At 42.1% G+C, this 9683-nt stretch overlaps 1 long non-coding RNA gene across 1 annotated transcript in view; it reads left to right on the plus strand.

Moving 5' to 3' along the window:
• Positions 1 to 7785, plus strand: part of LOC129692129 (uncharacterized) — a 27222-nt gene extending 19437 nt beyond the window's left edge. The window contains exons 3-4 of the long non-coding RNA XR_008722637.1: positions 7050 to 7145; positions 7311 to 7785. This is a non-coding gene — a long non-coding RNA (uncharacterized LOC129692129). The remainder of the gene's footprint in view (positions 1 to 7049; positions 7146 to 7310) is intronic.
• The last annotated feature ends 1898 nt before the right edge of the window (positions 7786 to 9683 follow it).

Here is a 9683-nt window from a genome sequence, read left to right on the forward strand (position 1 = left end):
TATTATTCGATACAAGAAACATAAAATCCAATATCCCAATAAATCTGGCTGGCAAGCTTCACCTTATTGCTAAATGACTGGACAAAAGAACAAACTTTCTCTAATGTTTCCAGGTTGACAAATGCAATTTGTTCTGGCTAGAGCTTCCTAACTTTGTCAGGAGCTACAAAGCCCTTCTTTCCAGGGTGTCACAGCATTTAAGGAGGTTTACAGGACCTCAGGGTCAGTCCTGTCGTACTATGCTGAGGCTCTGCCCTCGCCTTTTGTCCCTAGGCACTATTATAAGTTGAAGGGTGTTGTCATAGGCTGCTCATGTTTTCTTAAAAATCACTAAATGATCTAACGTCTCTCAAGCATGAATGTGCACACAAATTACCCAACTGTGTCACACAAAATAGATTCACAGTTATTTGCCGTAAGGGTTGGGATCCTTGTTTGGAAAAAGTCCTCGGGGACGGCTTACGTGTCTGGGGGGGTCTCACTTGGTTTCAGAAGAAAAGCATGAATGATCCAGATGATTTAGGCATTGGAACACTCGCTGAACTCTTTCTACATGGCCTGGGTTGGATGTGGGGATTCGATGGTGGGAATGATTCAGTCCCCTCCTCGTGGAGCCTACAGGAGAAGATAGGCTGGTGCCAGACAACATACAAAGAGCTCCCAAGCCAAGGCAGAATTCCTGTTTCCCAGAACTCTTGTCTGTGGTCCCGAGCTTCTCAGCATCCTTCCTCCACCTTTACTGCTCTCTCTCATTCCATATACCCAAATCTTGTATTTCCAGTACTCTCTCAAACCGTGTGACCATCTCTCCTCCACGACTGAGGCCCACTCAAATAACTCACTGTTCCTTGCTCAGAGGTTTGAGCCTTTACCTACAAGTAATGGGGCATCCTGAGAGGTTACTGCAGGAAAATAATGATTGAAGAATGGGAGCTTGACCTGTACTGTCAGCTGTTAAATCAGCCTCCTCGAGGACAGAGTAGGCAGTAAGATTCAGGAGGCATTTGTTGAAGGAAGCCTTTTGCCGGGGGCTTACTCCTTGAAGGGAGGAGAATGGGTTGGGTGAGAACCATTCTTCTACCTGAGGTTGGCCATCTGTACTACACTTCCATACCAAGCTGTGGAGATCGGCTTTTCGTTTGTTCTCATGAAGTCCTTTGAATCGTTAGAAAGAGTGCTAGCTACAAATTGCTGCTGCGTGGGTCTGAACCCAAAGATCGCTAGCCCCAGAATCTTATATTTAATTCACTTCAAAGTATGCTAGGTGCACGGTCCTATCACACTGCTACACAGAACAGACACCTCTCAAGTGCAAATGCAGCAACAGAGAGTTGTGTCAAAATGGCCTAGTGTGTGGGTTTAGGCAGCCGATGAACCCATTTCCCAATTTTGTTCCCACTCTTTAAGAACTTGGACAAGTTAAAGAATTTCTCTGTTTAGACTCTTGGTAATGGCTGTAACAATACCTATTTTACAGGGTGGCTACAGGAGGGAAAGGTTGGCATAATGGGTAACACAAATCAGGTGTTCAATACTTAAAGATTTTATAACTTATTGTTGTTGTTGTTAATGATTAATTGCAGTGTAGCTGGTAGGTAAAGCTGCCCTCAATCTCAGAACAAGTCTCCTGCCTCGGCTTGTCAAGTGCTGGAGTTATAAGCGTGAGTCGCTGGGCCTATTGTGGCCTTGCCTAAATTTTATTTGGAGAAATATGAATGAATAATAAATGATAAAAGGACACTCCCTTTTCACTAGGAAATTGTGAATGAATGAGATATTATTTTTCAAAATAAACTGAAGAACAATTTCTCTGTGGTGACTTAATTGCCATTTTCTGTGGGCTGAAAAAGCTTTCTGGACCCATGAGCCCTTTGTTTCCTTGGCTAAATAAGGGAGACCTACTTCATAAATTCTGTCAAGAATGTCAAAGTCATTTGAAAAATGCAAAGTATCCTAAAAGATAACTATCTTTTCCTCAGAGGCCTGACCAAAGATACTCTGGGAACCACAGACTGACCGAGCAGCCATCTCTATTAGCCACTTGTCAATTGGTACAGCAGAAAATGCCCCTAAATAGTGTAGGAAAACACATTTTGGAGAGTTACCATGGCAACCTACAGAGCACTTTAGAATGCCTTAAATCTGCAAGACTCAGTTCTTTCAGAGTCAAGATAATCAATCACAATATTAGAGCATCATGAAGTCTGATTCACACCAGTTTCTACTTTGACTGAATATATCATACTTTTGCATCATAATTTTCCTCCTAGAATGTCTTTTCTCTTCTGTGAAATCACATAACCTGCTCTATCTGGCAACTGCTATCCCACCATTCATGTCTGACCATATCTCGGAGATAGATGTTTATCTTTTAAATATCTCTTTTTCTCAAAATGTTCCCTTGAAGATAGCTGCCAGACAAAAAATTTAGACTACTGTTAAATTTCCCCCACAGATCACTATTCAAGATCAGATGGAATTGTGGCTTACTGGTACAATTTTTGCCACAAACTCTGAATGACCATTTGGTAAAAGTTGCAAATTCCTTTAAACTCAGCATTCAGTGAATCTGACTGATAGGTTCTATTTAGGAGCTACTTAACCATAGAGAAAACCAGGACAATAAAATATTTAACATATTAACAATGGATTTTTCCTGCTGAAAAGAAGGTACAATTAAGCTATTCTGGTTAATCGTGTGACAGGGAGAAAGAACATCAAGACAGTAGAAGGAATGTTGACTCTCCATAAATAACAAAGAACAATGAATGTAAAACCATGATTTCATTCTTAGGAAATATCTCCATGGTTTGGTGAATAATGCCAGGGCTGACCATCTCAGCCCACCTTGGACAAATATTAGAGCCTTTGTGGGCAGAATTAACTCTATCTACGTACAGTTTGTATTAACTTTAGGCTTCTTCCTCTCACTCCCCTATTACTGGAAAGCCTATTACTGGTTGCTCAAGGATTTCCCTCTCCACTTCTTATTTTTATTTTAAAGACTATAGTATATTTGATTACTATGGGAATTTTAAAATGTTCATATGTCAAAAGTATAAAGTATTCATCTGTTAAATCTTTTGCAAGTAAAAAAAATATTTCAAAGCAGAGAAGGAAAGAAAGAAAGAAAGGAAGAAAGAAAGAAAGAAAGGAAGGAAGGAAGGAAGGAAGGAAGGAAGGAAGGAAGGAAGGAAGGAAGGATGGATAATTTGGGGTATCTTTCGATACCCAAAAGTACATGGATGAGAAGTGACAAAGCTGAAGAAATGGAGGAAAGGCTGCCAAACAGGAGCAAGAGAGTCTGCCAGGCAGTTTCTTGGGGACGCAACTGTCTGGATGAACTTGCAACATCAATTCAAATGCTAAAAGAATTGCTGATTGGCCCAGATTAAGTCACAAGACCTTCTGCCAGGGGCTATAGGACACCTTAATTTGGCAGTTTGCCCAAAATAGCATGCACTAGAAATGAGGAAGAAAGAAAAAAGCCTACTAAGAAAAGAGTGGAGTGGCTATTAGAAGGCCAAATCATGCCAGAACTCCTGTACAGTTAACCCAGGGAGTTCAGGCTGGAAAGTATGCCATGCTCAGGAACAGCAACCTTGGGGATATAGCTAATGACAGCCACAGGAGGACACTGGGAAGCAGAAGCCAACAACAACACATGAATGGCCCCATCGTGCTCAGTGCTATTCAATGTGCTTCTTCCCTTTGGCCCTGCACATCTTCAGGAAATCTCTCAAATCATGATATGTTTGCTGGGCTTGGATTTCCTGTGTAACTCATGAAAGTATGGTGTGTGGGGTGGTCTGGTGCTGCGAGAAGAGAGTAATATCTAAAGAAGACTCTGAAGGGAGGCCCAAAGGAACTGCAGAGAAATAAAGGAGGCACCATGCCGAGACTATAAAATAGGTGTAACACGGCTTGCAAACACCTTCCGGTGGCAGAGAAGAATACCTTACAGCTAAGAAGAGACCCCAGATGTCAACCTAGTGCTATTACTTTGTTAACTGGACATCCCGTCAGACTGCCTTCTAGGTTTACGTCTCTCTTCCCCTGTGTTGGTACAGCCCTCAGATGTCATCAGAGAAGTTTCTCTGAGTAGTGGACACTCACAACTGGTCCAAGAGCAGAGAATAAATGTCCATTTGCTCAAATGCGAAAAAGCCATCTGTATCACACCATCTCCACAGGGCTCAGGTACCATCCTAGAAGAGGGTCTGGGAAAATTGTAAGAGCCAGATATTGGCGGGGGGGGGGAACCTTTGGTAAAACAGTGTCTTTTGGACATGATGTGATGAGCTGCACTCATGAACTCAGAGCAGCTGTGGCTGCCTGTCCGAAACCTACGCCGTGTCAAGCCACGATCGGCATTCTAGCGCGGAGTGGGAAGGTTCGTGAGCCCCACCCTAAAGAGTTGACGGCTTCTGTCGGAGGAAGAGTAGATTTTCTTTACTTCAAAAGTCTGGTTCTTGGCAGGATGACCACAGTCCAAAGAGCATCCCCACACTAAGAAGCATATGTACGGTGTATTAGAGTCAATGAGCCACTGATTTTTTTTTTTTTAAGAAGCAAAATTAGGGGTTGCAAAGAGGTGAAAAGATAAGTGGAGAAGTTGTAGTGAATGGGATCAAACCACATTGGGTGAAATGATCAAAGAATTAATTAAAACAGTAAAAAGAAATGAAGAGATGTTTGATAACTATTCCCCACCCCCATCGTCGGTCCCAGGTTGGAGGAAGCCCAAAGCCACTGCAGCAGTTGAAGATATGGGCCAAATTACCCAGGTATCCAGAGTGCATAAACATCATTTATATTGGAATCTACGTGAACAGATGGCATGCGCGAATTTTTCCTCGCGCAGCACATGGGGTACTACACAAATAATCTACCCTGTGAATTATCTGCTTATAAATGTGCAGAGGAGAATGTTAAAGAAGCTTGCTGAGACTTGAGTGTCCCACGCTTGGCAACTAAGCAGACGTCTTTACCTTCTGAAAGGCCTCATATGCTGAGACCTGACCTTTGAAGCCTTAGAAACCCATGATTTCCTTTGTTTATTATCATTAGACCATCCTGCTAGGAATGTATTACAGCACGTGGCTTTAAACATCATTCACTTGGAAAGTTTGGGTTCTCCTCATGGTTTTTTGCACTGCCTGTGTAGAATCATAAAAACTAAAGAAAATCTCCAGTGTAGGAGCATTCACTGGACAGACAGCGTTCATTGAAAATGTTGTCTCCAGCATTCAGCTTCTTATTTCATCAGAACTGTATTAATTGGACAATGTTTTCTATTGATTATATATATAATTGATTATACAGAATGAAGACTAAGATATTTTCACTGAATGTCAGGAGAATGACAAGATCTTTGAAACTCTTACGCACTATTTTTAGCAGCCTAATGCTCTAGTTCTTTTCTAGGCAGGAATTCCCCAAAGATGCTTATTTTGGAAAACTTTTTCTAAATCTAAGAACAAATGAATGAGATCTGCTCTGTTTTTAAAAACATCTTTCAAAAATATGATAAATGTGTCTTCATATGAAACCTGCATATATAGATGTAGGTATAGATATAATTATGTATAAGCATAGATACAGTTATAAGTATAAATATAGGTAAAGATATAATTATAGATATGGGTACATATAAGTAACACTATAGCCATAAGTATATATAGGTATAGATGTAAGTATAGATACAAGTAATAGTTTCATTGCTTTAAAACATTAAAACTTACAGAGAAGTATGTATGTATCATAATTATAAACCATGAACCACCACCCAGAAAAGTGCTAACTTATTTTTGATAATTATTGCATAAGGTTTGTACCTATTTATCCTCTGGCACATCTCTAAAGGCCTGAGTGAATAGTTAAGGAGCAGCCAGGTTTGGAAAAGAAAAATGTTTCATGCCTTCTTATTTCAAATCTATTTAATTTAGAATTTCCTAAAATTGGTTTCTTAATTTAGCCAGGAAATCAAAATGTTGGATCAGGGCTGGACCAAATTATATAATTGATAAAGGCACTTCTCCAGCCTGTGTTTGTTCAATGTTACCTCAATATTCATTTAAAGGTGAGATGGAGGAGGTCGCAAGAGAGAAGCTGAGGGTGGCCCCAGGCCTTTTAGGGGCAGCTTCTCTCTGTCTGTGTAGGCATCGTTTGACGTAGCCCTAATGTTTGAAAAGTGGGGCGCAGTAGAATACAAGGAGGGGATAATGCTATTCTTTCTTCACCTTTGTTCTTCTCACAAGCTCTGCCTGGGCTAGCTCGAGCTCTGCCAAGGGATGATGTCTTGACTTTTGTAGTCACTAGTCTGTCGCACTTTCAAAGTTCAGCTTCTACCTTAACCTCAACACTAGTGTTTAAAATGTTCCTATCAGGGTAATCATCAAAGCTGCAAACTGCAGTTGCAGACATCTTTATGTCATCCTCCATATTTGGTCCTTCTCATTGGAAGTCTGGAAGAGGGAACAGGGTCCACGATTGGCCCCTCACTCTGACATGGACGTCTTTTAGAGCACACTATTCCCCTTACATAAGTGCCCCCTTTTGTCCTGGCGGTGGCTGGATGGAAAATAGACATCAAGAGCACACAGTCTGGCTTTGATGGAACTATTGAATAAAAGAATCAGCCCTCTCTCCTTGGTGCGTGTTCAGTCTGTCATCTCTCCCTGTTGGGTGTTTTGAAGGGCTCTCCTGGGGTTTCTCTAAACACTCTATCATTTTGCTATGTAGTTTCTTCCACGTGTACCTCTTGTTCCCTGCCCCAGTATGTGACCCCACTGATGTGACTCTCATCTGTTGAGGCAAAGTCCAAATGCTTCCCAGCTCAGCCTTCTGTCACATCAAGGAACCCTGGCTGGCTTATCATTGGCCCAAAGCAGTGTATTCAAATTATTCATTCTAGTCAAAGAAAATCCTTTACAAAGAATTTCTGATTAAAATCTGTGGTGGAAGTTTTGGTTGTATTGTATGGATGTGGGTTTTTTTGTTTTGTTTTGTTTTCATTTTTTTGTTTATTTGTTTTTGTTTTTTTGTAGTTCAAGTGTGAGATGTGGAAATGCTTTGTCCATGGCTGATAGTGACCTCGTGAGGGGCATGTGATCTTCATCAGCTGACAGCAGCCTCCTGAGGGGGTGAGTGATCCTTGTCAACAGAAAACTGTCGTATTTACGTGAGTGGTTTTGGCCAGCTGAAGGACTTCCTTGTGTAGACTTTAGAAAGGTATGGGTAGGAGCAGAGAGAGAGAGAGAGATGGCTTTGTATCATAACACTTTATATCCCCTTACTGTGCTTCCTAGAGAGAAAAGCTCCAGAGAATTCTTTGTGAAGCTTCTGCTGAATCTTGCTGCTGCTGTTGCTGGACCTTGTTGCTGCTTTCACTATTGCTGCATTGCTGGTTTGCTGTTTGACTGGGCTGCTGGTATCCTGAGGACGAAGAGTGGATTTACCCCAAGGAACTACTTTCTCTCCTGCCTGGTGTTGGAAGGGATTGGAATGGAAAAGGGAGGAAGAGACAGACATAAGGAACCCCAAATAAAGTGGGTTTTAAAAAGTCAAAGACTACAAAAATCCATATTGGGCCAGATAGATGGTTCAGCTGATAAAAGTGCTTGACTTCAAAGGCCTGATGTCCCAAGTTAAGTCCCGGAGCCCACTGAGAAGGAGAGAAACACCTCCCTGAAACTGTCCGCTGATGTCCCCACTGGGCCTGTACTCACACACATGTATCATATACATGCACACATAAGAATAAATAAACCATGCTTACCCACATTGTTATGAGATGCTGTTAAATTTAGTGATACTGTCTCACCCTTCGGAGATGGAGGCACTAATGCCAAGCAGGGATGATGGAGTTAAGTCCTTGGCGGGTGGACTGACAAGAGCCGTGGAATAAGAGAACCATGGTTTGTTTTAACCCGAGGTCACCAAGCAGGTAGGTTTAACTTGGAGGAGTCTTAGTGGTCAGTCGCCCAGGAAGGCAAGACTCGACATTCCAAGCACATTGATCTTAGTCATAATGTTGTTGAGTTTATAACCTCTTACTTGCCTAGATTAAACAACTACAAAGCCAGGAAATTGCATTAAGCTTTCTGAAAACCTGAAGCCATGGGAGATTCCGTACATCTTATTTGTCTCTGTCTGAATGTGGACCCAGGAAGGTGTGTTAAATATACCTGCCCTGGAAAAAACCCGGGAAATAGCCGCTTTGCTAGTAGCTCTCCTGGGGGCCCTTTGTTGCTTTCTCCTGGGGCTGATGGTGCTCATTTGTTCTCAGCAAGCCTCACTGTGCCAGGGCTGTTTCCTGACTCTCAACAGCACTCCCCTGTTGCCTGTCAAAGCTCACGTATGACACCTGTCTGGTTCCAGTGAGCACTTGCTCTGAGATTAGCAGTAAGGTGCTGGCTTCTTTCCCGTTTCCTCTTGCCTATTCCACCAAGGCATTACAGGGCTGGAGAGCCGGCTCAGTGGCTAAGAACACATCTGCTCTTGTACAGAAGTCACGGTCAGCCTCCCAGCACTCATCAACTGCTTGTAACTCCAGGTCCAGGGATTCAACTCCCTCTTGTGGTTTCCAGCGGTGCTCAAAGACACATGTGCATTCACACACACACACACACACACACACACACACAGAGAGAGAGAGAGAGAGAGAGAGACAGATACTCGCATGCACACTATAGTTAAACATAAAATAAATCTCTAAAAATAATAAAGAAAAAATTCTCACTTCCTCAAATAGATTCACAATGGGACAAGAGATAACAGATTAATGAATTTATCACAAGGTTAAAATTGTATATTATAATAACGAACGTAAAAGATTGATTAGCTGGAAAGTGCTTTCAGGTGGCTCTCTGTAACCCTGTCCATTCATCTGACAGACGTGGGCTTGTTGATAGCATTCCTCATCCAGACAGACGCTGAATCCCCACATCCATGAATTAGCAGGCCGCTGTCCTAGACTGTACATACGTACCTATGTGGATAGGTGTTCTCGCTGTGGTGGAGGAGATAGCTGGCTTTTCCACGTGTCCCACCTTTGCCAGTAATGGCTGTCTACCCAAGCACATAATGTTCCCCTTTGAGAAGATTTCTCAGCCTACCTTACAGGTAGGTGGTCAAGTGACTAGTTTCTCTTCTAGAGAGTATAACCAGACTGATATCCCTTAAATAAAATGGTCTGGCAGCCTGGACTGCCTCTCTTTCCCTTCCTCACTGGGTGGACCAGGTTGTGAGCATAAACCTCTTTGCCCGTGTGTGTAGAGCAAGGATCCAGGAGCAGCATAAGGCCTGAGTTCTGTGAGAGACATAAATGTCCGTTTTTACTTGGGAGCTTGGATTTCATTATTGGTGACATGTATCTTAGAATCTTTCCTTCAAGTGACTAGCAGCATTTTGTGAATGTGGAGATGTCAGTGTCAAATGCACAAGTCAGAATTAAACAGTTTGTTGGTAATTGTTCTTTTCAGTGGAAATGGTGTTCTGTAAACAAAAACAAAAACAAAAACAAAAATCAATCAAAAAAAAATGCAGACCAGGCCAGTTCACAGTCATGGAGACGAAACCACACACTGGCATGCAGAAGTGACATTTTGATACATAGGATATTCAGATGCTGTGTCCTCAAGGATTAAAGTTGAACAGAATATGTTTTACTGTGTCATTAA

This window comes from Psammomys obesus, unplaced genomic scaffold (assembly GCF_907164565.1).
Source record: "Psammomys obesus unplaced genomic scaffold, mPsaObe1.curated_primary_1811, whole genome shotgun sequence".
In the NCBI taxonomy this organism is placed as follows: Eukaryota; Metazoa; Chordata; class Mammalia; order Rodentia; family Muridae; genus Psammomys; species Psammomys obesus.